Raw genomic sequence first — 7,783 nt, forward strand, 5'->3', positions numbered from 1 at the left:
AGAATTGAATAGTTAATTCCCTTCTTCCTCTATATCAACAGTAAATTCCATGTTTAGGTGTGAAACTTTAAAGTTGATTAAAATGCACTGATTGTTGTAGAATCGATTGTTTGACTGGTGTTAATTGGACTGGGGCAGACGTATTGGCTCGAGAAGTTTTGAGGTGAGTTGATATAACCCTTTACTAAAGTGGTTTAACTCACAAAAGCACGCACACAAGGTCTTTGATGAATTGCATAAAAGAGTTAATATATACTTAATTGGAGTAGTAAGTACCTATAAGCTTAGAATTATTTTCTAGCTAAAGTTTAGATGATTATTTGGATATATGTGCATAAATTTCAGATTTTTATGTTATTCTTATATGCCATTTTCATGTTGAAAATTCATGAAGGATCAAGAATATTTATAAGTACTTTTGAATGTTTATTTCATTCTTATGCCATGCCTTACATTTAAGGATACCAATATGAGTATGTATAAAAGATTTAGACTTGAAAAGTCACAAGAAGAAGTTTTAGAAAGAAAAGATTTTTGGGAGTATCCTTTATTCTGAGAAAGGGTCATCGTCCAGGCCTAGGGTCCTGACCAAGGCGTTGACTTCCTGGAATTACTTGTGCCAAAGTAGGGAGCACACGAGCCAAGCGTCTCGTTGCTGAGAATTTACTTAGCCATGCTAAGGTATGAGACATGAGCGCTGAGAACCATGAAGCGAGTTGCACCTCGTGGATTGGGCCTATTCGATCAGGTTGGGATCGAATCCGTGCCGATCATACGGTGACTGAGACAGAATTAAGTCAGGATAATTGGGACTCCCAAAGAATAAAGTGAAGTATTTTTTTATAAGAAAGAAGAAGAAAAGAATTTCTTTTAGAATATTCGTAAACTGCTATTATGCAATTGTTTAGAATTATTCTTATAAGCTTTATGTTTTACATGCATTTAGAACCCTTGCTCGTAATGTATATGTTATTGAAGTTTCTCCCCATGTTGTTGAGACTCACTGAGTACAATGGATGGTACTGACGTTCTCTTTTGGAACCTACGTTAGTCTGCGGTACAACGTAGGAACCGGATTTGCAGGCGAGCAGGCTACTAGTTAGGACTTCCTTCTCTTCCAGTGCTATTGGTGAGCTCCGCTTTTGTTCGTGGAGTATTCCTTAGAGTCGTCTTTATTTAGTTATTTCTTTGTTACTTAGAGAACTGGCCAGGAAATCTCATGTCCTGAGCAGTGCGTCAGTTTATCATTAGAGGCTTCATAGACATAGTCGTTGGGTTAAGATTCAGGTGTTTTTGATAATAACTTAGCAGTATTTCATTGGTTACTATGAATAAAGTTTTAGAGTTGATTTATTTAAATGTTTAAATTATCCAAAAGTATTTGGTTAGAGTATTGCCTTGTTGCATATAAAGTTTGGAGTTATAATAGATTTGATAAGCAGAGATGGTTCGCTCGGTCATGTTTAGTGATCGAGTGCCGGTCCCGGCTTGTTCAGAAAATGGGTCGTGACAAACTTGGTATCAGTGCCTCAGGTTTATGGAGTCCTAGGGGTCTATGAAGCCGTGTTAGTAGAGTTTCGTTTATGTGTATGAAGCGCGCCATACTTATAAACATGAGGCTACAAGCATTCAGGAAAAGTCTTTTTTTTCCATACTTTAGACCGTGCAGTAGAGTCTACCTCTAAGAAATTATCTAATTTATTCATTTCTCCAAAACTCGCAGAAATGGCTCGTACTCGCAACTCTGACACTAACACTCAGGATGCTGCTCAAGAAGCTATTGCTACTATTGTGGCTCAATGCAGAACTAAGAAGGCTTTAACTCAGAAAAGGATGGGTAGATCCACAATAGGGGTCCAAGTACCCCGAGTTGAACGTGAAGAAGGGGTGGATAATGATGAACAAGTACCTCAGGATCCAGTGCCGCCCCCAACAGCAGCTCCGGCTCAGAAAACTATACCCCCAAATATTGATCAGATGTTTAATGCAGTCAATAGCGCTATGGAGATGTTTAAAGCCTTCATGGCCAACCAGAACGAGAGAAGAGATGAGATTCCACCTCAATCAAATAGACAGAACAATCCTGAGTCCTCAAGAGTGAATGAATTTTTGAAGTTGAATCCTCCAGTGTTCCATGGTTCTATAGTTGATGAAGATCCAGTGTTGTAGATGGAGGGTGTCAAGAAAGCCCTCCGAATGATGAAAGCATTTGATGATGAAGCTGTAGAGCTGGCTACTTACCAGCTTGGAGATGTGGTTGGCGCTTGGTTTGAGATGTGGGAAAAGGAAAGAGATAAAGATGATGGTCCGCCTACTTAGGAAGAATTTGAAGAGGCCTTCATGGCTAACTTTATCCCAGAAGAGGATAGGGATTCTAAGGCTACAGAGTTCGAACAGCTCAAGCAAGGGAATAAAAGTGTGCAAGAGTACTACATGGAATTCATTAGGTTGGCTAAGCATGCTCCTCACATGGTTAAGACAGAAAGACAGATCATCAATACGAGGCAAAGGATAACGGTTCTTCACTGTAACCTTGTTCAACTGACGATAATCAATACACATACGCATAGAACCATCCTTCTTCTTCACAAACAAGACAGGAGCACCCCACAGTGAAACATTGGGCCGAATAAAACCCTTACTAAGCAATTCCTGTAACTGATCCTTCAACTCAGGAGGAGCCATACGATACGGAGGAATGGAAATGGGCTGAGTGCCCGGCAACAGATCAATGCCAAAATCAATGTCTCTATCGGGCGGCATGCCCGGAAGGTCAGCTGGAAACACATCGAGATAATCCCGTACCACTGGAACTGAATCAACAGAAGGGGTATCAACACTGACATCTCTCACATAAGCTAAATACGCGGCACCCCCCCTTCTCAACTATATGCTGAGCTTTAAGAAAAGAGATAACTCTACTGGGAGTGTGATCTAAAGTACCACTCTACTCATTACGCGGAATACTTGGCATAGCCAGCGTCACGGTCTTGGCGTGACAATCAAGAATAGCAACATGGGGCGACAACCACTCCATGCCCAAAATAATATCAAAATCAACCTTACTGAGTAACAATAAATGCGCTCTGGTCTCAAAACCACGAATAGTAATCAAACATGACCGATAAACGCGGTCCACAACAAGAGAATCCCCCCACAGGAGTAGAAACATAAACAGGGAAACTCAAGGAAATTCTGAGGTACACCCAAATGCGGAGCAAAATAAGAAGACATATAAAAATAAGTGGAGCCTAGATCGAATAGAACTGATACACCTCTATAACAAACCATGACAATACCTGTGGTGACAGAATCGGAGGCAACAAACTTGGCATGGGTAGGTGGGGTAGTAACTGGGGCTGTAACCATGGCCTGGGAACTCTACGGGGCACGCTGTGGCCGAGAAGTCTGTGAAGATGCACCCCTACCAAGTCTGGGGCAGTCCCTAACCATGTGGCATGTGTCACCACACTCAAAGCAACCTCGCGGCCGACGTGGGGGTGGAAACTGTGCAGTACGGGTACTCTGAGACCCCTGAACACCTGAAACTCTCTGGAAATTCTGAGATGTAAACTGAGCTGGCTAACCCACAAAACCTCTACCATGACGCACCCTGCCTCCAAAATAAGGACCAGTATATCTCCCTGGTCCACGAGGTCTACTCACTCCTCTATACTCTCCCTCCTGACCTCGTCTGTCCTCTCTCCCCTGGACCCACCTGTCCTCTACTCGGCGAGAGGTACTCACCACCCGCTGAACTGGGACCACAGGCTGTGTCGCCATGACACCTGGAACCTGACCAATGGAAACTGCTGCTCTAGAGTGGGGGCGGCGGGAGTCTGGGTCCCTCCCCCGATCTGTGAAGTAGTCGGTACAACCTGAATTAATCCAGCCTGAATCATTGTACCAAACATGTTCAGGAATTGTGCCAAAGTGTCCTGAAGGGCTGGAGTAGTAGTAGCTATAGGCGTGTCAGGTGCCTGAACTCCGGCTGGATCTGCTTGTGGTACCTCGGCGGCAGCTCGCGCAGGTCCTCTCGCTGCACAACGGGCGCGTCCTCAGCCTCTACCCCGGCCCCGGCCTCTGACGGCTGCAGTAGGGGGCGCGGGTGCCTGATCATCTCGAGCAGCACGTGTCCTCACCATCTGTGAGAGAATAGAAATCGGAAGTTTAGGATTGTGATGTCAAAGATCTCGCACGACAGGGAATCAAATGAAGTGAAATTTTCCTAACGGTTACATAGTCTCTCGTAGATAAGTACAGACGTCTCCGTACCGATCAGCGAGACTCTAATAAACCGGCCTGTGTTCCGTGACTCCTATGAACCTAGAGCTCTGATACCAACTTGTCACGACCCCAGTTCGCCCTCCGTGAACATGTCGTGATGGCACCTAGTCCCTACGACTAGGTAAGCCTAACAATGCGGAAATAACATAACTTACGGAAACAAATAATTAAACTAAACAACTAGAAGGGTAACTGTATATAAATGCCGCCCGGCATATACAACCCAATAATGCGAAAGTCTACAATATCACCCGAAAACTCACGGGAACACAAGCGAGAAGAAGTACTGTAAATGCTCTAACATCCAGAATGTCTAAAGCAAAAGTACGAAAGGAAAAGCTAACTGCTAAAGCTAGAATAAGATAGAGACTCCTGGTCTGCAGACGCGGCAGATGTACCTCGAAGTCTCTGCTAGATCTCTTCGCCTCGAGGATGATACGCCTCGGAAGAGCTACCTGGATCTGCACATGAAAAACATGCGCAGAAAGGGCATGAGTACACCACAGCAGTACTCAGTAAGTGCCAAGCCTAACCTCGGTCGGGTAGTGACGAGGAAGGTGAGGGCCCTACTGAGATAAATAAATAATAAACGACAGGATAAAGAAACAGTATAATGATAGTCTACAACAAGAATCTAAACAGGATAATAAGGATATAGTAACAGAAAAACAAAAATAAGGCAATCACAAGGAGATACCGCCCACAACAAGGATGGTAACCGGGGATCTCTTGGTATCTTCACCATATACACTAGGGATCTCTTGGTATCCTCAATAGTTCGCCAGGGATCTGTTGGTATCCCGAGGATCTCTTGGTATCCTCAATATATAAAAATGTGTCAGGGATCTCTTGGTATCCCGAGGATCTCTTGGTATCCTCAATAATATGCCAGGGATCTCTTGGTATCCCGAGGATCTCTTGGTATCCTCAATATATATAAATGTGTCAGGGATCTCTTGGTATCTCGAGGATCTCTTGGTATCCTCAATAATATGCCAGGGATCTCTTGGTATCCCGAGGATCTCTTGGTATCATCAATATAGATAAATGTTTCAGGGATCTCTTGGTATCCCGCACCTCAGTCCGGATCATAAACACGTGCAGGGGATCTCCCGGGATGCCGTCCCGTAGTCCCAAATTTAAACACACAATAACAGCTTAAGAGTATCGGAATAAATGCTCAACTCATGATAAGTAACAGTAAATTCTAGCCCTACATACTTCACGAAATACAAACAAAAGCAAATTTAAGCAAGTAGGCAGGTAAGTCGACTAAACATGCTTCTCTAAACTAACACAGGCTATAATTGCAAGTAAAATAAAGCAAATAAGAAAGAAACTCAGTCTAAATATTTAAAGTAAAGCCGAATTTTCAATAACTAGCTCAAGTACGNATATATATATATATGTGCCAGGGATCTCTTAGTATCCCGAGGATCTCTTGGTATCCTCAATAATATGCCAGGGATCTCTTGGTATCCCGAGGATCTCTTGGTATCGTCAATATATATAAATGTGCCAGGGATCTCTTGGTATCCCGAGGATCTCTTGAGGATAAATGTGCCAGGGATCTCCTGGTATCCCGAGGATCTCTTGGTATCCTCAATAATATGCCAGGGATCTCTTGGTATCCCGAGGATCTCTTGGTATCCTCAATATATATAAATGTGCCAGGGATCTCTTGGTATCCCGCACCTCAGTCCAGATCGTAAACACGTGCAGGGGATCTCCCGGGATGCCGTCCCGTAGTCCCAAATTTAAACACACAATAACCGCTCAAGAGTATCGGAATAAATGGTCAGCTCATAACAAGTAATAGTAAATTCTAACCCTACATACTTCACGAAATACCTCCAAGCAAATTTAAGCAAGTAGGCAGGTAAGTCGACTAAACATACTTCTCTAAACTAACACAGGCTATAATTGCAAGTAAAATAAAGCAAATGAGAAAGAAACTCAGTCTAAATATTTAAAGTAAAGCCGGATTTTCAACAATTAGCTCAAGTACGCGCTCGTCACCTCACGTACAAGTTATTCAATTACCAAATATCATATCCTAAGGGGAAGGTCCCCCACACAAGGTTAGACAAGCCACTTACCTCGAACCGGCTCAATATCAGCTAGAAACCACGCCCTTGCCACGAGTATCCGACTCCAAATAGCCCAAATCTATTCAATTCAACTACACATTGTAAATAACATCGCAAGCAACTGATTCTACTAATTAATTCAACGTTAAGGCGTGAAATTAGGTAAAATGACCAAAATGCCCTTCAGGCCAACACCTCGGAATCGAATAATTTTCGCATTTTCAGAACCTTTGCACTCTCACGAGTATAACCATATAAGAATCTCCCAAATCGGAGGTCAAACACCCGCTCAAAACTCGAAAATTCGGTCTATGAAGTTTTTTATAAATTTTTCATCAAAATTCCGAAATTAAAAGGGAAATTCGTGATTAGATTAGTGGGTTATGAGCAAAAAGGTGTTTAGAATTGTTACCCAATCAATGCCTCTGAAAAACTCTCGAAATATCTCCCAAATCCGAGCTCTCTAGCTTGAGTTTTGTTAAAAATGGCAAAAACCCTCGTTTTTGAATGTTAAGTATTGTTCAGGCTTTTAATGAAACGCGAACGCGGAGTATGTCTCGCGTTCGCGAAGAAGAAAAATGAAGGCTGCTCAATTTATGCTTCGCAAACGCGGAAGCAGGCCCGCGAACGCGGAAGAGAAAAATACGATGGCTCAGAATTGCCCTTCGCGAACGCGTGGCACTGTACGCGAACGCGAAGGGTGGCTTTGTAAAGGTACGCGAACGCGAAGAGGAAAGATTAGGCACAGTCTTCAGCTCCAAATTACACTATGCGAATGCGAGGCAATGATGCGAACGCGAAGAGGAAGAGGACCAAAGCTACGCGAACGCGAGGAAGGTACCGCGAACGCGAAGAAGGATTTGGGACCTGCACAGCTGAAGGATTTTCTGCAACATTTCCAAACTCCAAAATGCTCCGTTGAGCATCCGAAACACACCCGAGGCCCCCGGGACCTCAACCAAACCTACAGACATATCCCATATCATCATTCAAACTTGTACCAATCCTTAAACCACCTAAAATAACGCCGGAAACTCGAATTAATCAATGATTTGAGCCTAAGAACTTCAAATTCCATCAAAATACATTTTCGATCAAAAACCTGACCAAAACACGTCCGAATGACCTGAAATTTTGCACACACATCCCAAATGACATGACGGAGCTACTGCAACTTCCGGAATTCCAATCCGACCCTCGGATCAAAAATTCACTATCGGACCGGAAACTTCAAAAATTCAACCTTCGGCATTTCAAGCCTAAATGAGCTACGGACTCCCAAAATACATTCCGAACACGCTCACAACCCCGAAATCACCTAACGGAGCTAACGGGACCATCTTATTTCCATTCCGAGGTTGCCTTCACACTAATCCGACTACAGACCACTTTTCCACACTTAAGCT

The sequence above is a fragment of the Nicotiana attenuata genome, unplaced genomic scaffold (assembly GCF_001879085.1).
Source record: "Nicotiana attenuata strain UT unplaced genomic scaffold, NIATTr2, whole genome shotgun sequence".
In the NCBI taxonomy this organism is placed as follows: domain Eukaryota; kingdom Viridiplantae; phylum Streptophyta; class Magnoliopsida; order Solanales; family Solanaceae; genus Nicotiana; species Nicotiana attenuata.